The sequence below is a fragment of the Lissotriton vulgaris genome, chromosome 1_1, assembly GCF_964263255.1.
Source record: "Lissotriton vulgaris chromosome 1_1, aLisVul1.2, whole genome shotgun sequence".
Taxonomy (NCBI): domain Eukaryota; kingdom Metazoa; phylum Chordata; class Amphibia; order Caudata; family Salamandridae; genus Lissotriton; species Lissotriton vulgaris.
Window position 1 is genome coordinate 1,968,323,085 of NC_141685.1, and position 26,006 is coordinate 1,968,349,090.

Sequence of the window (26,006 nt, forward strand, 5' to 3'; positions counted from 1 at the left end):
AAGTTGTACCTGTGCTGGAAAGCTGGAAACCAAGATTTAAAGAACTTTCTGCAAAGTTTATCGCATCACTTGCTTGCGGAGCGCATCCCCGTCAGTGCGAGGAAACATCCGCCACTAGGATGGCCGAGATCGTTGCAGCGCCTGTTGCAGCTGCCAGAGTCGCTGCATCCTTCGTTTGCGGGACGCACCAGTCTGGTGCAGGAAAATTGCCATCGCTGCGAGTATCGTCGCAGAGCCTGTCCTCGCTGGGTGAGATCGCCGCACGCTTGCTTGCGGACCGCATCAGGTCGCTACGAGAGTCATCGCAGAGCCATCGCATCGAGGGGCTGCGAGAGTAGAAGATCGACGCTGAGCCGCTCATCGTCGCCGCACCGGAGATCGTTGCCGCCCCGAAGATCGTCGCAACGTACCTTTTGCGAGCCGCTTCCACTGAAACCTGTGCACCGGAATCCAAGCAAGGTATCGCATCCCTCCCCGTACAGACCGGAGTCACCGCAACATACCCACTACATTGAGCGGGGTTGTCGCATCGCCTCCCCAGGGTCTCAGGAGTAACGCATCATTTGCTTTTTAGCACTACAGCTTTTACTTGGAACTTTTGTCGCATCTAAAGGTACTGTTGGCTAAAACGTGACGCAACTGTGGATTATTTTAACGCAGCCATAAGAACTCATTTGAAACAATATTCTTGAACTGTGTATGTGGGATTTTTGTCGTTTTGGTCGTGTGTGGTTTAGATTAAAATGCCTTTATTTTTCTAAACTGTTGTGGAGTCAGTTTGTGGTGTTTTCACTGTGTTGGTACAAATACTTTACACATTGCCTTCGATAAGCCTGACTGCTCTTGCCAAGCTACCAAGGGGGTGAGCAGGGGTTATCTAAAGAGTGTTTCCTCCTTACCCTGACTACAAGCAAGGGTCCCTATTTGGACAGTGGTGCCTACCTCTGCCAACTAGAGACCCCCAGTTCTAACATTGGGGAATACTTGTGAAGAGCGACTCCACGTCCAGCCACAACAATGTTTCTTTTTTAGGGTCGAAAGTCTTGTCTCTAAGTATGTTCAATAGGTGAGTGGTATCCTTCCCATAGGATTTTGCCTTGCTGACTAAGGGCCAGATGTAGCTAAACATCATTTACTGATTCTAAAATACTGAATTTTACCGATTCGGTATTTTAGAATATGTAAATAGTATGTAGCTAATGATTCGGTAAATTTTACTGACTCAGTAAAATTCGGGAAATACCGATTTCGTATTTACTGATTCGGTATTCCCCATTCATTCCTATGGGCCTTAAGGCCCATAGGAATGAATGAGAATTACCCATTCTGTAAATACCAAATCGCTAATAGGGGGTAGACTTACAAGGGTGGCAGGGTGTCACATTGACACCCTGTTGCACCACTGAATAGCGCATGGGTGCACATGTGGCACACATACATGCCCTAAGGGCATGTATGTCTGCCACATGGCACTGTTAAAAAAGCACAAAATTGCTTTTTTAACGGTTTTCGTTATTTACCACCAACTTGTAGTTGGTGGTAAATAACGAATCCTTACAAGTGAAAAGCACTCGCTTGAGTGCTTCCTACATTAATGATTCAGTAATTTACCTAATACATATTTAAGAATTCGGTAATTTACCGAAACGGTAATTTAAGGAATCGGTAAATTACCGAATCCTTAAATTAGACCCCTACATTTCAAATGCCTAATACCAGTCGGTAACGGACGAAATTCGGTAATTTCGGCCGTTACCAACCAGTATTAGGCTTCCTACATCTGGCCCTTAATGTCTTAGATACCAGTCTATGAACTGCGATAAAGGTTCCAGGATGGAACCTATTTTGGAGACTATCGGTCTTCCTGGGGGCGGAATTTGTCCCTTATGTATCTTGGGGATGGTGTAGAATTCTGGGATTCTGGGTTCTTTTGTGGTAAATTACTCCCTCTCTTTCTAGTTAATCTACCCTCTGACATGTGCTGTATCCAGGAGTAGTTTGATTTTGCTTGTCGAGTCTGTGCGAAGGACAGTGTACTGTCTTTCTTTCTGTAGCAGTGACATACATGCTGTCCTATACGCTTCCTTATCCTGAATCACAATTATGCCCCCTTGTCCGTTAGTTTTTATTACAATATTGTCTCTCGCACTCAGAGTTTTCAGGGTGATTGACTTCCATTTGGACAGATTGTGAAAACCATTGGGTTGATAGGTTTTAATATCCTTTACAACTGCTTTGTCAAAAGTCACAATTTCAGTGGGAATTTTGAAGGTGGTGTGCTGAATGTGGACTTTTTCTTCGGATTTGTGAATCCTTCTTCCTTGGGTTTTTCCGGTTAATTCAATATAAGGGTCTTGATGCAGATTTTTCTAAAAAATTCTGCCAATTCGCATCTGATAGTGAATTTATCCATAGTGGGACGAATCCTAGTCCCTTGTTGAGGACACTGAGTTTGTCTTCTGATAGTTGCTCTTTTGATAGGCTGACCACCAGATCTACTGGTTGCTCTGGGCTGCCTGTCCCAGATCCCTGGTTTTGCTGCTGGTGTTTGTTGCATCTGGAGCATTGTCCTGCCACGGTACTCATCGTCCTCCTCTCCAACCTCTTCTCCCACGTCAGCCACCAAACCCTAAAAAATGTTGATTAGGATGGTTGGGTTGGTAGACTGGCATGTTCTGAAGCATCGGTGGGCCATGGTATGGTGGAGGGATATATCCCCCTGGCCAGTACATCATCTGTTGGTTATGGAACAGGGGTTTGGAAAAGTTGCCCCGTTGGTATTTACGGTGGCCTCTCTTGTTTCTGCTGGAGGCTGAGTAATCGCTTGACCAATCATCAGTGTATGAGTGTACTGATTCATTGTCACTTCTTTTCAAAAGATCTGTGTCAAACTCGTCCTTCTTGTTGTACCCATCTTTGGTATAGGGATATATACGTTCATAAGAACATTTCTTCAGATCTTTTCAGTGCTTGGTGATCTTGCTCGGGAGTAGAAAATCCTTATGTTCCGAGATTTCTCTGTTCACTTCCTCGATTTTCTTTTTGAAAATGAAATCTTAACCCGGGCATTTAGGGTATCTGCGCTGATCTTCATTTTTACCAACATAGCCTCTGAGATACGTTTCCCGGTGTTAATAATGAATATCAACCAATCACAGGTGCATCGCAACACGATCAGGGACCATTCCTTCCTGAATAGGGGCTCCTGTAAGAAGATACGTAGTTTATTGGTTACAATGAGTCCTGTGAGTGCAGCATTCCTGGGTACTCCGTCATAATCACGCCATGTAGTAGAGTCTTTATCTGTTGCCTCTTTAGTTCTTTCATCTGGTCCCAATTTTGGGCCTGTGTGAGGTCTGCATGATGTTAGTATCTGGTAGTAAAGAAGATGTTGCCAGAAAAAGGGGCCCTCTTGTCTGTATGAGCTAAGCCTATTTCTTCTGCCATTATTAGATGGAGCTCGTTGTGCATGTATGGTGGGTGGAAAATGTTTTTCATTAAAGAAAAGGGACTTCTTGAGTCCACAACAAAGTTAACCCTACAGCTGTACGCTGCGCAAGAATCGATCACACACAATAGTGTTCTCAGAAGGGTCCCAAAAGGGTAGAGAGGTCCTCAACCAAAAGGCAGAAGGGGCACATCCTCCCTCATCAATGTACAATAAACCTAAAAGGTGTCACCTCTGAAAAATTCAGAATGTTCCTCCAGAGTTAGAAGAGGCAGGGGGTGGTGGGCTTTTAGGGATTCCTAAATGTTTAATGGTTCTTTCCTCAAGTGGGGTATATTGAGAAACTGGTATGTTACCAACTTGTTGTTACGGGTGGGAAGGTAGAAAGAGCCTTTTTTTATATAGGCCTCACTCATTCTGATAATGAAATGCTTCATCATCAGGCTCACCCCAACTCCTAAAGGTTAGGGTGGGATTAACCATTTTTAGGGAGCACAAGTATGGGGCGTACCATTAAAGATAAAATTCCTCACCGACTCCTAAAGTATCCTTTATTGATGGAGTGGGAGGGAAGGATAAAAATACTATAATTGAGTATCAGGATGTAATGGTCCTATGACCCTAAAATAGGCAGCAACATGTTTCATCCTTTCCTTAATGGCCTAAATAAGTCCTGGGCTTTCATCAGGGTGGAATGTAAAGAGGTTACTTCCCCCAACGATGTGAGTGCATCAATGTTATGCAAGTTGCAGAGGGTACTTCTAGGTGAAAAGTAGGAACATGTCTAATACTTCCCGCTGGATTCAGATGATGAATTACCTACATAGAAACTGAACCAAGAAAACATAATCCAATATTGTCATTATGCGTAGTTAGAAAGGTGCTATTGTTGCCTGAAGACCATCAGCATATAGTTCCCACAGGATTCGATGCTGTGACGTTGTGAGGGATTGTGTTTGATCCCCCCGGAAAACTTTAGCGCATGGTATGGTGGAGTAATCACTCCTGGGTCATGCCTTCCATATTCCATCACATGCACTTGTGTGTCTTTTACAGGTGCTATGGGTTGTGCATACATGCATTACTTGTTTCACAATAACCATATGTACTGTGTATCATACTCACAAGTATATAATTTATAGAATTTTGAAGCCACCAACCTGAAGAACTAAGACACAGGCCAGACTTCTCGTCAGTCAAAAGAAAATAATGACACAGGTTTCATGGAGGTCAATGAACTTTTCAACCTACCACATGTGCACATTCATAACACGTGACACCATGTCCTTCAATGATGTGGTCATGTTTTAGTGTGCCAATTTTAAAGGAGCATGCCTAGTAGAAATATGAACGGGCTCATGCTGGTGAGTCATATTATCGCAAATATGTTTCTGTTTGGCATATCTTTCGTAGCTGGTCCTCTTGGGATCCATGTGATAGTCAATTACATTGAACTACTGAACTATGTCAGATGCATGTAATATGTGCTATGCAGGATGATTGTTTGTGTCATATCAGGAATGTAAGTAATGTTGGTGTTCTGTAATCACTTACTATTTATTATATTTGAGCTTGGCTAAATGTATGTGGAATATTTTGTAAAATGTGTTGTGAATGATGAGGAACTGCCATGTGGGACAAGGTGCAAAAGGACAACACAATTGTCGCCAGACTCGTGTATTACATAAAACATTTGATCATGGGTTACACCCGTTAAATGGATTTGGATAGACCACAGTGCAACAGTGCCTCAATGCAGGATAAAACCTCATTTGAAGTATTGGTAGAGCTAAAAAAGCTATGCTCAAGCAATGGTAAGAAACAACGCTGGTTTTGAAAAATCAGTGGAGATGAATGCCCAGACAGTAAATAGCCGAAAACAAAATACCCAGACATGGATAGGGTTAAGTACCTCATGCGGGATTAAACTACAATTAACGCTCGGTGATCTTGAATAAAACACAGGTAGTATATCGTTGGATATGATTACTGTCAACTATCCACTGAAATACAACACTTTTCAGAAGAGCACTAATTGTTGTTTCTAAGGAACAAATCAGAATGTCAATGTATAGTACAGGTACATTGGGGTGAACGTAAACAAGAAGAAGATATATGTTCACGGATTGGTTAACAGTGTCAATAGTATTTCAGTTGTTTCCAAACTCACTCTTATGCCAGTAGATTTGCCCAGTTTGAAATGCAGATGTGTCTTTCAGATATCCTTTCTCTATTTGTTATGCACTCACTACTTCAATTCACTGATTATTCTTTCAAAGTACAGCAAGAAATTTCCCAAAATTCGCATTGTACTTTTGTTCCAACTGCAATTACGACGACAGCGGATTTGAATTCGGTGGGAAACCCACATTATAGTCAATGGTATGGAAGGACGCCTTAGAAAGTCAAAGATTGTTATGTTATTTTATGTTATGTTATGTTATGTTATGTGTAATTGTAAAGTGCACTATCACCATTAACGGTATCCTTTTGCTGAGCAGGTGTGTGTGCCTACCCCTGCCTAAGGTAATTTAGTGACTTTCATGGAAATGCACAATACTCTCCCTTCTTCTTGCATGCCAATCTTCTGTGAACTGAACTCTTGGCACAGGACTAAGACGGCAACTCTTTCAGCTGGACTAATTCGGTTCCTGTATCCCATCCACGCTCCATCGAGTTCATCCTAAATGTATGCTTTTATTCCAGTCTTGCATGACTAGGTAGCCACAAGTGGCATTTTGGCACTCTTTTCACTTAATTGTTTAAAACTGCAAATTTCCTGTTCTACTGAATGGATTTGTGACATGTGCCTGTCAAACTATTTATTAAAGTCTGCTCTATTTTTATTAATTCATGTGGGATTTTTCTTGTGTTTTGTTTTCACCTTATTACTGCACAGGTTAATTTGTGGTTTGCTTGTGACTTCATTCTGACAAGGATTGTAGTTAATACTAGGGTTTCACTCCCCTTAACCAGTAACCCAATCTCTTACAAGAAGCACGTTAATAGCAGTTACAATCTGTATCCAGTGTTTGAAATTCCAGCCTTTCTAGATCATTGTAAGGATGCTAAAACAACAATTGATGGACGGAATGTTGCACAATGGCGAAACATTCACCCCCAGTCACAGATCTGGGTTTAATCCATCGTTATTTTGCTCACCACACCACCCCAGTTCAGACACGGCCATATGCAAATCAATCATGACCCTGTGCCCCATAGGAACAGTCCAGCCCGAACTGCCAAGCCATGACTTCCCTGGACCGGAAACAAGCATCCTAGGACCGGTTTCTGGCTATCAGCCGTCATCAGCCAGGATAGCTTGATTCCAGTGGCATGGAGAGCACGGGAATCACGTCTAAGCATAACCGTCCCACTTGGGGTGACAAATGCAAAAACAACAATTGATGGACGGAATATTGCACAATGGCAAAATATTCACCCCCAGTCACAGATCTGGGTTTAATCCATCGTCATTTTAAGGATGCTGCCATTTTTGCAAAAGTGGATTTGTATGGGGTTTATTTTCTTGTAAGAGTCTGAAAGTCTCACAGGTGAAAGACAGTATTTAGTACAAAAAAGAAACTCCCTACAAGTATTAGGTTATGAATGTCAGACTTTTTAATGTACCAGAAACTTTACAGTTGTTAGAAAATAACGTTTTGTTGTTGAACAACCTGCATATTTGCATTCTTAGATTTTAAAAGTAGTAATAACTGCTCTAGAATTGGTCCTTGTACCAACGGAGGAGAGACCACATGAGTAACTCTGAAAATAATATAAGCACCTTGCGCAATTCAACTGGTTCTCATATATATCACTCCAAAACCTTCAGGTCAGTTCACACTATATAAAACTCCCCCCAAAACGCTTAAACTTTCCCTTCAGAAATGATGGTAAAATGTATTGATTTTATAGAACACATTTGGGAAAATTATGTGTGCTTTTAATTCTTTGTTACTTTTTTTTTTATTCTCTTGGGGAATTCCTAAACTACCTCTGGACTCTTATTGGAGAAGATAGGCTTGGCTGTTACATGTCGTGCGGGTACTGCCTTTGATGTTCCCTTCTCTCCAAATAACAAGAGCAGTGTATTTGAATCCCACGCTGGTTGAAATATTATGCCCTCTGTTCATGACGGCTTCTGATTGTGTTGACTTTTAATGGGGAACTTTAACCAGGGTATGTCTGGGTTGATCAAAGTTTAAGAATGTGTAAATCTTCAGTGTTAGTCTTCTTTCATAAGTTTATTTCATGTAAATATTGATATAAGTAGATGATAAACATTGGAAATATCAGTGTGCATTGTTGATAATTTTGACTTAAATCCAGTTTGCAACTAAAGGATTACCAAGAGAACAGAAGAAATGTGATATTGTCCTAACACTTGATTATTCATTTGTTTTAATATTGATAGTAAAACAATTTGCAATGCAGACATTTAACCAGTTAGCAAACATTTTTATATTGAAGATCCCTAGTTTGTTTCTGGGGATATGGAGTAGATTCTTTAAGATTAATAGCTATATTTAAGTTCATAGGGGTTAAAAGTAAATCAAGCTCAGAAACTGGGCATCCTGTTAAAGAAAAAACTGATTGACCGCGTCCCTTTTCCATGGTATGTGGCAGGTAAATCAATCTGTTGTTAAGTAAGCTATCGGAATATCTGGGAGTGTAACATCATGAAAATTACTTGCTGAGTTTTCTTGTAAACTATTCCCTACATGATGCTATTTCTTGCGAGATTTGAGGGCCTAGTGAATGGTCCAACATATTCAATAATAATTTTTCAATGAAGCAATGGGTCAGTATTTAAACAATTATTGACATTCTTTTTTCATACTTGTTGCAGACGTGTCTTACTTTCTGTTTTAGTAAAATAGTTATGTATATATTATCACTGTAATCCAGGACCAAAAGAGGTTAGGTCTAAAGTCTTAGTCATTATTGAGATTACCACGTGAGGGTCATTTTGTTCTGAATAAGTAGATACATTTGTAAACAGTGTTTACATTCAAACTAGAATTGGCTCTTGAGATGTCCCATTATGAAAAATGAATAATAAAAATAGAGAAGTCTGATAATGAAACAACCCGAAGCTTTGGCTCCTATCCTTTGGTCTATTTGCCAGTCAATGTTTGGAGTTCCCCACATAGACATATCAGTGACACATCACTTATTTGTTGCACCAAGAGACATCCATTTTAGGCCACAAGAATGGAGTGGGTGCATGGGTGGTGGGAGAGGGAGATGGGGTGATCTGCAATAGATGACCTAGCGATTCCCTGCTTTATCAGTATTCTTGCTCTATAAAGTGAAAGTGTAGTAATATTTTGATACAGCAGACAAAAACGCTGTTTCCTTTGCAGGTTTACCAATAGACTCTATTATTAAATGGTACTGTGTTTTCTATGTTCAAGCTAGATTTCAGTGTTCCTAATCTGTAGGAATGCAAATAGGAAATTATTGCAAATAACTCATTAAAAAGGAGCTTAAATTTGGCTATAGAATAGCTACCCTCAATTTTACGGTTTTGTGGTCACAATTGATTAGCGATTACAAATAAAACTCTTATACATATTGCTTGAACCATCCCATCATTCCAGTAATTATAGATGGTCTAATTTTCAGGAGTGCTCTGGTGTTCACAGAAATCAAGCGCTCATGAGCAGTATGTAGCACTTGTAAGCAGAAGCCCTGTTGCATTATCACTTTAAAGTGTTTTAAGCGGTGTGGACTTGTAACTATTTGATTCTCATTTCTACTGTAAATATATTTCTATTTTGATATTTTAAGAAAGTTATGTGTTATCATAATTCAGTCAATACATGGGGATTTTAATTACAATTGTGGGAATTGTGTTCTATTGACTTCACCTCCACATCTGCCTAGAGAGCCAGTGATACAGAGGAGCCCAACTTTATGTAGCAGACCCAAATCAGTGCCCTGGTTATCGAGAAACACCACCACCACCAGCCAGTGTTTGCGGGGCGGGGGGCACACCAAATTATTCTTTCTCAACAAATTTTAAACACAGAAAGAGAAAACAAACATTTGCAATGCAATAGGTCTCGCATTAGCAATGTTTGAGCTATTGGTATTGTAAATTACACATTTTTTATTTATGTGTTGGTTTTGAAAATAGGGAAATTAATAGCTTTGTCATTTACAATGCCAATAGTTTTAACTTTCTCAAATGTGACACTGTTAGAATTGGGGGTCTCCAGTTGGCAGAAGCCAAGGCTTCTGACCAAATAGGGACCCTCTCCTCCAGTCAGGGCAAGGTGGACACACGTTAGTAGATAATCCCTGCTCACCCCCTTGGTAGCTTGGCAGAGCAGACAGGCTTATCTCCAAGGCAATGCGTAAAGTATTTGTGCCAACACATACAGTAATGAAATAGAGCACCACAAACGGACACCACGCAGGTATATTTATAAAAATAATATATCTTTATATATTTTTAGGCAGACTTTAAAACGGACATAAACCAACATAAAATATGCTTCTTGAAACAAAAGTATTCTTCTTGTGGAAAGTGTTCTTAAAAAGTAATAAGAGTCTGTTGCAAAAGATTGTGCAATTCAGAATGCACCACGAGCAGTCTTTGATTGGAAAGGACTGCCCCTCTCTTCATGGGGACCCTGTGCGCGTGTGCGCGTAAGAATGCACTGCCCTCATGAACTGTACCTCCTTAAGGCTGCTCAGATGATGATCCAAACAATATCTTCCTTTTAGCACGGTACCGCACTTCACTCGGGTGCCGGTACGGGCTTCCAGGGAGGGGCTCGGCGATAGATCCCTTCAGCGCCGGCTGATGCCGGCGATCCACACACTCTGCGCCTCCCTCACCCCCCAGGTGGACAGGCGTTCATCTGAGGCAAACACTCAAGCGTTTCCTGGGGGGGCAGCGGCAGGCAGTACGGCTCCCGGGTTCCTTGTGATGTGAAGCTCTTGGCAGACGCGCTGGGCCAATCCCAGTGCTGCTTCCGGGCTTTCTTCCTGATGACTCTGCGAGTCGCGAGCCACTCACAGCGCGGCCTCTGGGGATTCCGGCGATGACGTCAGGGCCCACGGGCCAATCGCAGTGCGGCAGGGACGATGAGTCCCTCTTCCCTCACGGCGATCTTCTTCATGCGATTCCTCAGCGGGGGGGCACCTCTGGACCTCGCGGCTCCAGCGGTGGAGGTCAGGGGCCCTCGGCGCCCGTGGCGGCAGCGGTGATCTTTGGCAAAACAGGCACCAGGGGGAGGGCGGGCCGGCAAGGCACACGCCGCTATTGCTCTCCTCCGGTGCAGCTGCAAGAAAGGGTGTTCTTCCCGCTCTGAAGACAGCAGAGCGGTGCAGGTCGAAATGGCAGGAATTTGATGGCCCTGATTCCTGGGATCAGGAGGCTAACTCTACTTCTAGCCCTTGGAGAGTTCTTCTTGGCAGGAGGGGGACCAAGCACACAGCACAGTCCCAATGGTCCCTCTTGGGTAGAACAATAAAGACAGCAGGTCAGCTCCCAGACACACAGCAATGGCAGCACTGTTCCCCAGGTCTTCTTCCGGTGTTCTTCTTCAGCAGGGATCCTCCTCTTGAGTCAAAAGTAGTCTGATTCTAGTGTGCACAGGTCTTTCCTTTATACAGCAAATTGTCTTTGATGCCTTTGAGGTTTTGTGATTTAAGCATGGGTTGCCCTTTTCCAGACCCTGGCGGTGGGAGTCTCTTTGTCCTGAGGAATCGTTCTCTTTGAATCCGGAAGGCAGGGACATCTGTCATCCAGCAGACAGGGGAGCTGGTATCGTAAAAGGCAGGGCACAGCCCAGCACCACTCCTCCCCCTAACCTTCAGGGGCAGCCAGCTATCACTCCACTGCTGGAGCTTTTCCAGACCCTGTCACACTCCCTCTAGCTCGTACACCCTGGCAGGCCGACAGACAGACTGGACAAGGAAATAGCCACTTTCTAAAAATGCTATTTTCAGACACAACATTTAAAAACCATCTGTGCTAAAAGATGTATTATCGATTTCTGAATCCTGGGAAACCAGGTTTGGATTTTCTATCTTGCTTCTGGGGGAAGATAGGCAGGTACACATGGGACCCAGCCCTCCCTCATTCTGTCCTATGGGCAAGATAGCCTTGCTGCAGGGAAAAATTAATTTGGCAGTAGTCCACTACTACAGCATGTTCCCTACATCAGAACAGGCACTACTATGAGCACTTGCACTTTGGCACTGATCAGCAGTGGCAACGTGCCCAAAACATCTAAACCAGCAAAACATAATCCAGCATAGAGTCAAAAACATAGGAGGTAGAGATCCAAAAAGTCAGGGGAAACCACGCCAAGGATGTCAGGTCTAACAGACTCCTATAGCATTTGTAATGCAATATGTGTTGTATTTACGTGACTTAGATGTGTTGATATTACAAATAACAATGGATTTTATTTGTTTTTAATAATTAATACTTAAATAAAAGCTATTGTAATTTATAATGGCAATAGCTTAAACTTTTGTAAATAACTTTTGTGAAGATTATGTTCTGTGTATTTTATTGTGACGAAAATCCAAGAACAGAAGTGAAATATCAACATCTTTTTGTGACATTTGTAATAAAGCTTGAAACATTGACAGAACATACTTGAACCAGTTGTTGTTGAATGGTTGCACAGATTGATGCTTTGGTGGCGCTGAGCGATGTTGTGGTGGCGACGAGTGATGCTGTGGCGTTCAGTGATGCTGTGGTAGCACATAGTGATGTTGTGGTGCCCCTTAGTGATGCTGTGCTGGTGCTGAGTGATGCTGTGGTGATGCGATAGATAGATAGAGTGAGTGGGATAGATAGATAGATAGATAGATAGATAGATAGATAGATAGATAGATAGATAGATAGATAGATAGATAGATAGAGTGCGACAGATAGAGTGAAAGCGACAGATAGAGTGAGGGCGATAGAGTGAGGGTGTTAGAGAGATAGAGTGAGGGCGATAGATAGAGTGAGGGCGATAGAGTGAGTGCGACAGATAGAGTGAGGGCGACAGATAGATAGAGTGAGTGCGACAGATAGAGTGAGTGTGACAGATAGATATAGTGAGGGCAATAGATAGAGTGAGGGCAATAGATATATAGAGTGAGGGCGATAGATATATAGAGTGAGGGTGATAGATAAAGTGAGGTGGCCTCGTGGTGACCGTGGTGGTGGCCATGGTGGTGGTGGATGTGGTGGTGGAGGTGGATGTGGTGGTCTTGGACATGGTGGTAATGTACGTGGTGGTGGATATGGTGGTGGACGTGGTGGTGGTGTAGGCGGGTGTGGTGGTGGTGGTGGACGTTTTGGTGGTGGAGGACGTGATGGTGGTGGACGTAGTGGTGGTGGATGTGGTGGATTTGGTGGTGGACGTGGTGGTGGTGGAAGTGGTGGTGGTGGAGGTGGTGGTTGTGGATGTGGTGGTTGTGGACGTGGTGGTGGTGGACATGGTGGTGGTGGACGTAGTCGATGAGGTGGTAGTGGATGTGGTGGTGGATGTGGTGATGGTGGTTTTACATGGTGGTGGTGCTGAACATGGTGGTGGTGAAGGACGTGGTGGTGGATGTGGTGGACATGGTGGTGGTGGACGTGGTGGTAGTGGTAGTGGACGTGGTGGTGGTGGACGTGGTGGTGGTTGAGGTGGATGTGGTGGTGGTTGTGGACGTAGTGGTGGTGGATGTGGTGGATGTGGTGGTGGTCGACGTGGTGGTGGTGGAGTTGGTGGTTGTGTACTTGGTGGTTGTGGACTTGGTGGTGGTGGACGTGGTGGTGGGAATCGACGTGGTGGTGGATGTGGTGGTGGTAGATGTGGTGATGTTGGTGGTGGTTGTGGTGACATGGTGGTGGACGTGGTGGTGGTCGTGGTGTTGGTGGATGTGGTGGTGGTAGACGTGTTAAAAAACAGCACGCATGCAAAGCCCAATCAAAATTGACCTAGGAAATCAACACGCACGAGCTGTGTGGAATTTCAAGGTCCATTTTTAAACCCCTACAAAAGGGCTCCTCGCTTCGCGAGCCCTAAACATCTGATGCTGTAAGCAGGAATGTAGGGTTTACTGTGTAACTCAACAGAAGAAGGGAGTCTGAGCACGAGGTTCTGGGGTGAAGTGTGCAAATTTGCACTGAAAGCACATGTTTGTTTGTGTAAATTCAGGCTGCTGCCTTCGCCTTTTCAGTTATGCACTGCGCGCGGTGTCTAAGTAGCCTTGGCTGGCTGAAGGCATTGAACGTGGCACTGGGCCACTTGGCAGTTGAGCCCAAGGGGCCTGGTTGGCATTGCATAAACCCCATAAACAGATACATAAATGGATGCATAAATCCACCTTTACAGCTGCCTTCTCGCCTATACTCATTTACGGTTCCTGTTTCATGTTCCTTCAATGCCATAAAGTTCCAGCCCGGGCCACTGCACACAATGAGGATTTTCTATGCCCTAATTCCTTGTGACACAGCCGACACTGGGCCTTCCTTGATAGAACAAGCAGGGAGGCACACTCAATAAAACATTCACCTGTAGCCCCATAAGCCACTCGACCCTGTCAATTAGACCCTTTTACAATGGGACCCATCTCTGATCTCTCCCGGCTCAGATGTCTTAACGATTTGTCGCTGGATGTGATTGGTGGTGAGCCAGAGATGAGTAGAAAGGAGCTGGCCTCTCTTTCTTTGACTCCGCTCCAGCTTCCTCCCTGGACATGGCCCTGCCGCTGTGGGTTTCATCAGCAGAGTGGCATGTCCCCGTCCTGCCAGGTTGAAACCTAGCGCTTAGAGGCGGGGCAGAGGGAGGCAGCGCTGTGAGCTCCGTGGATGAATCCAGCGCTCTCGCAGAGCAAGCAGGGGTTCCATCAGCGGAGTGACATGCCTCGTCCTGCCAGAGTGAAACCTAGCGCTTAGAGGACGGGCAGTAAGAGGCAGCGCTGTATGATTCGGGAATGAATCCAGCGCTCTCGCAGAGCGTTCCATTAGCAGCTGGCAAGCCCCGTCCTGCCAGACAATGAAACCTAGAGCTTAGAGGCGATGCAGAGGGAGGCAGGGCTTTGTGCTGCTCCTTTGATGAATCAAGCGCTCTCGCAGATCAGCAGAGTGGCTTGCCCGTGCCCTGCCAGAGAGTGCAACCTGAAGGCTTAGAGGCGGGGCAGAGAGAGGCAGTGCTGTCCAATCCATGGATCAATCCAGCGCTCACAGATCAGCAGAGTAGCATGCCCCGCCCTGCCAGAGAGTGCATCCTAAAGTTTAGAGGAGGAAAGTAGAAGGGAACGCTGTCTGTTCCATGGATGAATCCAATGTGGCAGATGGAGAGATTGGGGGACAACAATACATGGAAAAAATAGCAATACTGGGCTTCAGTTGTTGGTCCGACAACATGTAATCACTGTTTTTTTTTGCCCATGGACTGAAGGATAGGACTGAGGGAGGAGGGCGGGCGCTGGGGAAAGGTCCTGTAAAAAAAAAACGCCGGCGAGTGGTGCACACGCGCGGGCCACTGCGAGGCATATGTCTTCAATTATCGCGCCCGAGTCTGGCCGTGATAATTGAAGACAATTGGGCTTTGGTGCACGTAACAGACACCAATAGGCCATAGGAGGAGCTACGCGACCGCCTATGGCAGTGTTTCCCAATCCGTGCGCCGTGGCACCCCAGTGCGCCATCAAAACTTGCCAGGGGCACCGCGCACCAAACACACAGCTTGGGTACCACTGCAGGGTGTAACACTACCCATCACTATCTATATTTTTAGACCGAATGTATAGTACTGTATTAAGAGAAAGACACTGCCCGAACTTGTTTAGGCATTTCTTTAGGAAAGTTCTGAGACTGCTCAATTATTTTTGAAATCTCTCGGACCGAACAGGCAACATTGCCTTGCAAAGCGAAGAGTAATATAAACAAAACACTGAAAATACCTGCCCATCTGCACTTTGACCTCAGGGGGAAACGGGTGTGCAGATGGGCTCTGGCATGAATGTGTGACACTTCAATAAATCATGCGTTCTTGCTTTCATCTCCAGCAAGGGTATATATGCTCTCTCGCATAGCCAGTGGAAAAGACCTGTAACATGATCCCATTTATTCAGGGGCTGCAGCAATCCAAAGAACATTACAATTTGTGACTGGTGTGTATTTTTGAAGGGCGTCAATCTGCAGAAAAGATATGAGCTGCGGCTGTGTTAGTTGAAAACATTTAATATAGGGATCACTCTTTGACACGCTCCTGTATGGGCATAAAGTCAAAGCCGAGAGGGTGCACTAAGACTTACATCATCAGGATAAAAAGTATTATTGAGAATTGTGCAGGCAAAGACTGGAATGTGGGGGGCTGACATCAGATTCCCCCAAAACAACCCTGGTGCTGGCAGGGGGTGCCACAACAGAGTTTTTCAAAATTACTGCTCAGTGCTCAATTAGCTTTGATTTGTGGGCAGCAGACCAGACACCATGGAGCACACTATTGCTGCTGTTCAGTGGATAGAAGTGTGGAGAAGGTCGCAGCCCATAAGGGACATGAATACATTCATAATATATCTAATTCCCCCCAATCAAACACAAACTGTGATCCATGTGGACAAAAGAGCAACATGACATTGAGAAGAACGACTACAAATGTGTTTATACTTCAAGAAAAAAACAAGGTGAACCAGGAACCCACTGTACATGAGGCTAACAATATGCCACAGCAGACGTTACAACCACAGAGGTGATGCACATGCAAATACAATCTTGGTGCAAGAAGTTGCTACAACAACAACACAACAAGAAGAGAATGATACCACAGCAGTCATGTAACAAGCACAGAGATATGCCACAAGTCATGTACCATTCTCTTTAGTCCTCACACAAGAAGACACAGAACCAGGAACAGGCAAGTCCTGCAGAGAAACTAAATGCCTAGAGTGGATTAGACCCTGTTTGCTTGAGATGCTTTTCTGCTTCTTCATTTGTTGGTCAGTTTTAGAGATAGTTATCAGCTACTAATCTAAACTAAACGAACACAGATTTGTCGTGTAGCTGGGGCACTAGCAGGTGCATACATGTGATAATGCATCAAAAAAGCTTGGAGGAAATCCCACATGGAAGCTAGTAAGAAAGAGTATACTGATGCCCTGGCCTCCTATCATAAAAACTTAAAGATGGCCAGGAGGAGCTATCTTGCGTCACAATTGGCTGAAGCAGGCAACTCTTCCAGAGAACTCTATAAGATCCTACAGTCCTTCATAAAACCTGTGGCCTGCAAGAGTCCAGATGACTTCTCTCAAGCCCTGTGTGATGAAATATCTCTATTCTTCGAGAATAAAATAGAGCGTATCTATGAGAAAATCAAGCAGTCAGGGATTGTTGGGAGTAATACCACCAGTTCCTCCCTGACACTACCTACCTCACCTCCGTCATCTGCATGTGCTAATATTCTACTTACCACATTTCCAGAGATTAATTATTCCGATGCTACTTCCCTGGCCAGTCAAATTAAAACAGGATCTTCTTTAGATCTTCTGCCAGCAAAGATGGTGGGCTCCCTAGGGAATCTGCTCCTACCTGGAATTCAAACTGTGATCAACCTCTCTCTTAGAGAAGGACATGTGCCAGGTGGATGGAAGAGAGCAGTAGTGAACCCTATTCGAAAGAACGCAGCCCTGCCATGGTCAGACCTTTCCAACCTCCGTCCTATCTCCCTACTTCCTCATATCAGCAAGATGACCGAGAAACATGTGAATACCCATCTGTATAAGTTCATCGAGGCAGCGGGTGGTCTGGACCGTTCTCAATCTGGGTTCAGACCTAACCACAGCACCGAGTCGGCCCTCCTCTCCGTGACCAATACCATCAGGATGGCACAGGATAGAGGGGGCTCCATGATCTTGGTGCTGTTGGATTTGTCCGCTGCCTTTGACACGGTTTCACATGATATTCTTCTCGGTCGTCTGCGGAAGGTGGGGATAGGCGGCTCGGCTCTGGCCTGGCTTAAGAGCTTTCTCTCGGGCCGATCACAAACCGTCAGGTTGGGCTCCCATCAATCGACCTCTAGGGAGCCACCAAGGGGGTTCCACAGGGCTCATGCCTAAGCCCCACACTTTTTAATGTGTATGTGGCCCCCTTGGCGGATATTGTGAGAGAATATGGGTTCACTCCAGTATCGTATGCTGACGATACTCAGCTTCTGTTTCCCTTCCATACCCTGACACCGGCAATTAAACATGCATTTGCCACCGGTATGAGAGCAGTATCTGATTGGATGGCCTCCAATTGCCTACAATGCAATGTGAGCAAGACGGAGGTCATGCTTTTTGGAGAAGCCCCCCTCTTGTGGTCACCTGAGTGGTGGCCCCTGGATCTAGGATCTACTCCTTGCCCTAAGCAGATAGTAAAAAACCTGGGGGTACGGCTTGACCAGGCGTTACTACTAAAGGAACATGTGAATCTGGTGGAGGGAACCTGTTTCAGGACCATTGGGCTCCTGAGGCGTGTGTTCCCATTCATGGATGACTGCTATAGGAAAACGCTGGTTCAGACACTGGTCGTCAGTAGATTGGATTACTGCAATGGGCTACTCCTATCTGCTAACGAGGAACAACTGAGCCGTCTGCAGGTGGTCCACAACACTGCGGCCAGATTAATTCTTGACGCTCCCCCCAGGTCTTCCTCACGCCCTCTTCTGCACAAACTCCATTGGCTGCCTATCCGCCAGCGAATTGAGTTTAAAGTGTGTTGTGTAATCCACAGATGTCTTCATGGATCTTGCCCTAAATAACGGCTGAATTATTCCGGCTATATATTCCGACCCGTTCATTGCGCTCTAGCAACCAATTATTGCTGCAGGTCCATCGAATTAAGAAGGCAAGACAAGGGGGTCGTTTGCTGTCCTATAAGGGCCCCACTCTGTGGAACACTTTGCCCCTCATTTTAAGACAAATTACTAACATTTATGCCTTCAAGAAATCCCTGAAGACTCATCTGTTTCCGGCAGTGTTAGATCTAGGGCTCTCTATGACTGTAATTCCGATCTGGCATCTTGGAAGATCATAAGCATGGAGATACCCCCCGGGGTTGAATCCTGCGCTATAGAAGAACATTAAATATAAATAAAATAAAATAAATAATATACATAGTTCTCATGGAAGGAGAAATGCACATGAGCTACACAAAGCCAGAAGCATCACACAAGAGTAGGAGGTAAACACAGAGTGATACTCATTTGCACGCTTCATGTCCTCTAATGATACCCTTCGTGCGCGGCGTCCCTGGATAGTTTTGATGGCCCACCTGGGTGCTGCTGCGCACAGATTGGACACCATTCTGTAATAACATTCCTCTTTCTTTTGGGCCTCACAAACCCTGCTCACGAATGAGATAAAAATACACCTCTTTAAAGAGCTCTACATGGCAATTAGGTAACAATTTACTTCTTTGAGAGCTCTGTATCCCTCCAATCAGTCGTTGACACTGCATGGGGCTCTGCAGTGGATAGGATAGGATTACATCTATGATTATAATACCTTCATTGGTTTCATCCCAATTATTTTCCGGGAGAAATATGGAAGTACTGCAGAGGCCGGGCTTACATCCCCACTACCCGCCAAACAAAAGTAAAATATTAGGGAGCCGCGGCCAACAGCCAATAGGTCAAGGGAGACGCGGGTCGGAAAAGTTTGGGAACCCCTGGCCTATGGCCTATTCCGTGTTCTGTTAAAAAACAGCACACATGCAAAGCCCAATCAAAATGGACCTAGGAAATCAACACGCACGAGCTGTGTGGAATTTCAAGGTCCATTTTTATACCCCTACAAAAGGGCTCTTCGCTTTGCTTTGCAAGCCCTAAAAACTAAGGGGCATATTATCAAGAAACAGAGTTAAAATCATCGCCACTTTAGGGGCAGAAAGCTGCTGCTAAAGTGGCGATAATGGGCTTGATAATATGCCCTTGAGAATTCCGTTAGAAGCCCATGCTCTGGCGCTGACATTGTTTCCAGGTGCTTGCTAATGTATTGTCCATAGGGTCACACCACTAAACATGTTTTGCTTCCTGCAAACACCTTTTACCACCGTTTTATAGAACCAGGATTCTGGAGGTGGGGATGCATGACGATGGGGCGTATTTATGGTGCGACCATAATGTGGTGTTGATAATATTTTTTGTTGTTTTTTGTGCTCCTCCAGTATTATAATGTGATGTTGTTTTGTTGTCATGTGAGTGTGGTGCTGCATTTTATTTTGACTGTGGACCACACAAAACATCAAAGAATATCTGACTTCAAATTGGTCAGCACTAATTATGACTTTGCCAAAGATTACCTTAGGTGAATAAGAGACATACATACTGGCCTTCGACAGGCAATTTAAATTTCCAACTACACCCATTACTGACAACCACCACCCTTTGGCCACAGCTCTTTTGGAACGAGTCCAAGAAAGTCCTCAATAAAGGAGCCAACTTTTTTAGGGGCCCACTGGGTAGTGTACATTGACCAAACTTGATTATAACGCAAGCCACATGGGTGGGCCAGGGTCTGAGCATTAAGAAAATGATACTCCCGGTGATATTTGTAAAACAAGAATAAATACGAATTATTTCCTCCTTGGTTTTTCTATTCTTAATGTAAAAAAACTCAAGGTAACATCACATTTTTCTGTAATCTCGCCAAAAGTTAAATAATCCACTTATCCTCTCCGAATGCATGTTACATTTTGTTGAAATGTCTTTAGAAGGGTCAATGGTGAAGCTCTTGGGCGTTTTTTACAGAGCTTTTCTAGTACCTGCATAAATTAACAATGCCATTAAAGAATTTCTAAATGTTTCTAGATCCCTCTAAATGGGTTCTGCTTGGAAACAAGAAGAGGAGACTGTTTCCTGTGCTTTTTAAAAGGGTGTAACATAAAACCAAATCAGAAAAACATGTTTTGAGGTAGGTCCTTCTGACCTGCTTTCAACACAACAATTTCAAGAGCTATTGGACGCGAAAGAAATGGCAAATGAAATCTGGCACATTCACCTTCCAAAAAGCAGTTTATTCATCTAAATTCAAGGCTTGATGATTGAACAGCATGGAATCTGTAATGCAAAACAATGTTATAATTACTTCCATGAAAGACGCTATGTAATGAAAAACATGACACGAAAGCAATGTACCGGTTGCTTATTAGTATATTTAAAGTAATTCAATTGTACAGTCGTCACCGTCCTTGATTATATGTTTATGTTACTCAGGGCATTGTAAACACTAACATATTCATTTGCGCCTTTAGGCTATAAGCTCATTTGTCCGGTAGAAATGGATATACACGCAAATAGGATTATTCGTAGTAAAAGATGTACGATTGCATTGATCATTCGAGCCGGATTTTCTCACTATTTATATGCACGCTGGGAGTGGGAAAGACAAACGAGCATTTGCAATGCAATAGGTCTCGCATTAATTAAGTTTGAGCTATTGGCATTGCTAAATATTGCAACACCAATTGCAAAAAAAGTGTATAAATTGTAGGCCAAAGAAATTTGTATTTATTTTTGTAGCAATGGTCATGCTGCGCTTTAGATGAATATGTTTAAAAGTATAGTGCTACAAAAGGGGGTGGTGATGTACGGGGCATCTGAACCAATCAAACACTCACACCCAGTCAAGAGATCTGGGTTAAGTCCATCACCGTTCTTTAGCCCACTCTGCCACCCCAGTTCAGATATGGCCATATGCACATCAGTCTGACCCTATGCCTCATGGGAACAGTCCAGCCCGAACTGCCAAGCCATGCCTTCCCTGGTCCGGAAACAAGCTTCCGAGGACTCGTTTCTGGCATTTCAGCCGTCTTCGGCCCGGCTTGCATGAATCCAGTGGCAAAGTGAGCAAGGGACTCACGTCTGATCATACCCTGTCAACTTATGGCGAACAAAATGGTACAAAAGGGGGTGGTGATGGACGGAGCATCTGAACCAATCAAACACTCACACCCAGTCAAGAGATCTGGGTTTAATCCAGCCCCGTTCTTTAGCCCACTCTGCCCCCCCAGTTCAGACATGGCTATATGCAAATCAGTCTGACCCTGTGCCTCATGGGAACAGTCCAGCCCGAACTGCCAAGCCATGCCTTCCCTGGACCGGAAACATGCTTCCGAGGAACGGTTTCTGGCATTTCAGCCGTCTTCAGCCCGGCTTGCTTGAATCCAGTGGCAAAGTGAGCATGGGACTCACGTCTGAGCATACCCTGCCAACTTATGGCAAACAAAAGACAGAAACCGGTCCTAGGATGCTTGATTCCGGTACAGGAAAGACATGGCTTGGCAGTTCGGGGTGGGCTGTTCCCATGAGGCACAGGGTCAAGGCTGATTTGCATATGGCTATGTCTGAACTGGGGTGGAGTGGAGTGAAAATAAACCAATGGATTTAGGCCCAGATCTCTGTACTGGGGTGAATGTCTGATTGTTGTTCTGCATTCGGTCCATCAATTGTTGTTTTTGCATTTGTCACCCCGAGTGGGATGGGTATGCTCAGACGTGAGTCCCCTGCTCTCCACACCACTGGAGTTAAGCTATCCTGGCTGAAGACGGCTGATAGTCAGAAACCGGTCTTAGGATGCTTGATTCCGGTCCAGGAAAGACATGGCTTGGCAGTTCGGGCTGGACTGTTCCCATGAGGCACAGGGTCAAGGCTGATTTGCACATGGCCATGTCTGAACTGGGGTGGTGTGGAGTGCAAAAAAACAATGGATTTAGGCCCATATCTCTGTACGGGGGTGAATGTATGACATTGTTCTGCATTCTGTCCATCAATTGTTGTTTTTGCATTTGTCACCCCGAGTGGGACGGGTATGTTCAGACGTGAGTCCCATGCTCTCCACAACACTGGAGTTAAGCTATCCTGGCTGAAGACGGCTGATAGTCAGAAACCGGTCCTAGGATGCTTGATTCCGGTCCAGGAAAGACATGGCTTGGCAGCTCGGGCTGGACTGTTCCCATGAGGCACAGGGTCAAGGCTGATTTGCATATGGCCATGTCTGAACTGGGGTGGTGTGCAGTGCAAAAAAACTATGGATTTAGGCCCAGATCTCTATCCTGGGGTGAATGTATGACATTGTTCTGCATTCTGTCCGTCAATTGTTGTTTTTGCATTTGTCACCCCGAGTGGGATGGGTATGCTCAGACGTGAGTCCCATGCTCTCCACACAACTGGAGTTAAGCTATCCTGGCTGAAGACGGTGATAGTCAGAAACCGGTCCTAGGATGCTTGATTCCAGTCCAGGAAAGACATTGCTCGGCAGTTCGGGCTGGACTGTTCCCATAAGGCACAGGGTCAAGGCTGATTTTCAGATGGCCATGTCTGAACTGGGGTGGTGTGGAGTGCAAAAAAACGATGGATTTAGTCCCAGATCTCTGTACTGGGGTGAATGTATGACATTGTTCTGCATTCTGTCCATCAATTGTTGTTTTTGCATTTGTCACCCCGAGTGGGTTGGGTATGCTCAGACATGAGTCCCATGCTCTCCACACCAATGGAGTCAAGCTATCCTGGCTGAAGACGGCTGATAGCCAGAAACCGGTCTTAGGATGCTTGATTCCGGTCCAGGAAAGACATGGCTTGGCAGTTCGGGCTGGACTGTTCCCATGAGGCACTAGGTCAAGGCTGATTTGCATTTGTCCATGTCTGAACTCAGGTGGTGTGGAGTGCAAAAAAACAATGGATTTAGGCCCAGATCTCTGTACTGGAGGGTTGATTGTTGGTTCTGTAAAAGTAAAGTGCGCCATACTGTGATTGCTACAATAATTAATTGTGGATACGTTAACAATTGATGTTTGAACTGATGGCTGGCGGTGTGTGTGCCTGTAGAAATTGTGCACTGATGGCTGGTGGTGTGTGTGCCTGGTGGAAGTGTGCACTGCCGGCTAGTGGTGTGTGTGCCTGGTCAAAGCGTGCACTGAAAGCTGGTGGTGTGTGCCTGGGGAAAGCATGCACTGACGGCTGGTGGTGTGTGTGTATGCCTGGTGAAAGCGTGAACTGACTGCTGATGGTGTGTGTGAGCCTGGTGAAACCGTGCACTGACGTCTGGTGGTGTGTGCATGGTGGAAGCATGCACTGATGGCTGGTGGTGTTTGTGCCCCGTGAAAGTGTGCACTGATGGCTGGTGGTGTTTGTGCCTGGTGAAAGCGTGCACTTATGACTGGTGGTGTTTTTATTCCTGGTGAAAGTGTGCACTGATGGCTGGTAGTGTGTGTGCCTGTTGACGGTGTGCACTGACGGTGTGGCTGTGTGTGTGGTTGTGTGTGAGTGGTTGTGTGTGTGGTTGTGTGTGTGGTTGTGTGTGTAGACCACAAATATGCCCATACAATATGATGGGAATCAAATGGTGGCTCCACTTCGTAAACATTTAAAGACAAACACACACTCATGTAGACTTCCTTACACTGGTTGACACATCGGTCATCCCGAAATGGGGTATGCATTAGCCCCATAGGGTGACACTGTAGTAACACTTGCATCAAGAGTCCCAGACGGTGTCTATCACCTAACATGCCTACCGGCACCCCTGCATTCAAATGTACTTCAAGAGACCTCCTTAGCATTTTGCTTGGTCTGATTGTCAGGGTGTTGGTGCGCTTCAGGTTCATCTAGCTGCATCTACAGAAGAACTCAATTTTTTTTAAATAAACCTTGTTGCTTAAAATAATCTGCACAGAACTACAAATTCTCTCTCACAGTCCAGTGTTACTCTCAACACCGCCAGCCAGGATTAAGGCCTGAATATCTACTGCAGCTCACCAGCTATATAAGTAGCTCATGTGACCTTGCACTCTCGCCTAGGAGGCCTTTGCAGTCCTATTTTAGCCACAAGTTGTCACTGTAGACCTAAAGGGGAGATATATTGATGTATGCAGCTGTATCAATTGAAATGATCACAGAATACAAAGCAAGGAACCTGCATATACAAAAAAAGCTATTAGCTTTGCTATACAATACCATTAGCAAAGCAAATGGCTTTTACTTAATCAAAGGTGAGACCTATTGCATTTTCAATGCTTGTTATTACTTTCAACCATGCTGCACAGTAGCAACGCTGTTGTAGTGCAATCCAAAAAAGACACATTTACAAAGCTGAATAGTTCTGGTATTTGGCTTCGACAAAAGTTTTTTGCCATGTTCTACTGCAGCCATTCTGCTGTACAACATTGCCTAATGTCTAACCCAATAGTTCTCGCATAGACAGGACCTACTCTCTCTGCCAATGCTTGTTTCAGTTTGTTCTGAAATTGCAGATTGTTCCCCTCAAGCACCTCACAGAACTATAGAGGGTGTTGATTCTATCTGCAGCTGAGCATTGCACGTCTCACGCACTGAGGTGACATATGTGACTTTCTAGCAGCACCCAAACATTATTTTTAAATGCACGCACTTGCTGTAAATTCGCTCTTTTTGTCGAGTCTGGGGAGCTGGCGATATCATTATTAAAATGGCATACCCAGACTTTCCTTAATTGTGCATTTGTTTTGCAGAAATGCTTTTTGTATCAACCTTGTTTAATGTGTAATAAGTGTATGCACCAAATACAAAGCACTGATTTAGTGCTTCTAAGAATGAAAAATAAAGCATTAAGCTGTGATGTAAAATGGAAGGAAGAAAGAAATAACCATATAGTGGCTGAACTGCACAATGTAAAACTTGGAAACCTTGCACCAGTCCCGATTGCCAGTTGACCACATTGTGTGTCCCTAGGCAATTACGGTTTTCATAGTGCCTCCTTTTCCTTCATCACAAAAGAGCATTTTGAAATACATCAGCTCACGGTGTAAGCACGTATAAGGATGGGCTTGCCTTTAGGTTCACAAACAGGATGTTCGTCATGGCAGAGGGGGCATACATGGTTCTATGCACGTGTTTGGAATCTGTCACTTGTAATATCGACCTCGGTACAATGATGTAATCTAATACACTAAAATGAAATGCCTCGCGTTGTAAAGGATTGCACACCAATAACAAGAACCAAGTTGCAACTGGACTCTCAGCTGTAGTTTCACACTGACAGGCCTCTTGTAACTAGGGAACAGGAAATTTCACCAACCGAACGGCAAAGTTCACTTTTTGTGTATTTGTGTGTGTATGTACGTGCGTGCGTGCTGGTATGCAGTTTTATATTGTACACACTTAACCTGAAGGTATCGGAGCGCTTTACATGACCACCAGTTGCATTACAGACAGACACATTCATTTTCTAAATATTTGTTTTTTGCATAGAGAGATTTAGTGATTTTCACAGAATCATTAAATGCTTTCCCTTATTCAAAGTCGTCCACTCCAACTGTTAAGACACCTCCTCTCTAATGAAGGTTCTCCCCCGTGTAAACCTGGCGCACCCCTAATGGCGTTAAGCGAGAGATGAAGTAACACCCCATGTCGTGTTCGCGGGCTTGGGGTGTGGAGGTGGCCGGTGTTGTGGTGGAATTCCCCGTGCAGCAGCCCCAATGCTGCGATTGCGCAGTCCAAGCACCGCACCGTCCGCAAGAAGGATCTGGGCCCCTTGACTGATGTTTGAATTCTAAATGACAGTAACACCCAGAATTCAGTGGGTACCT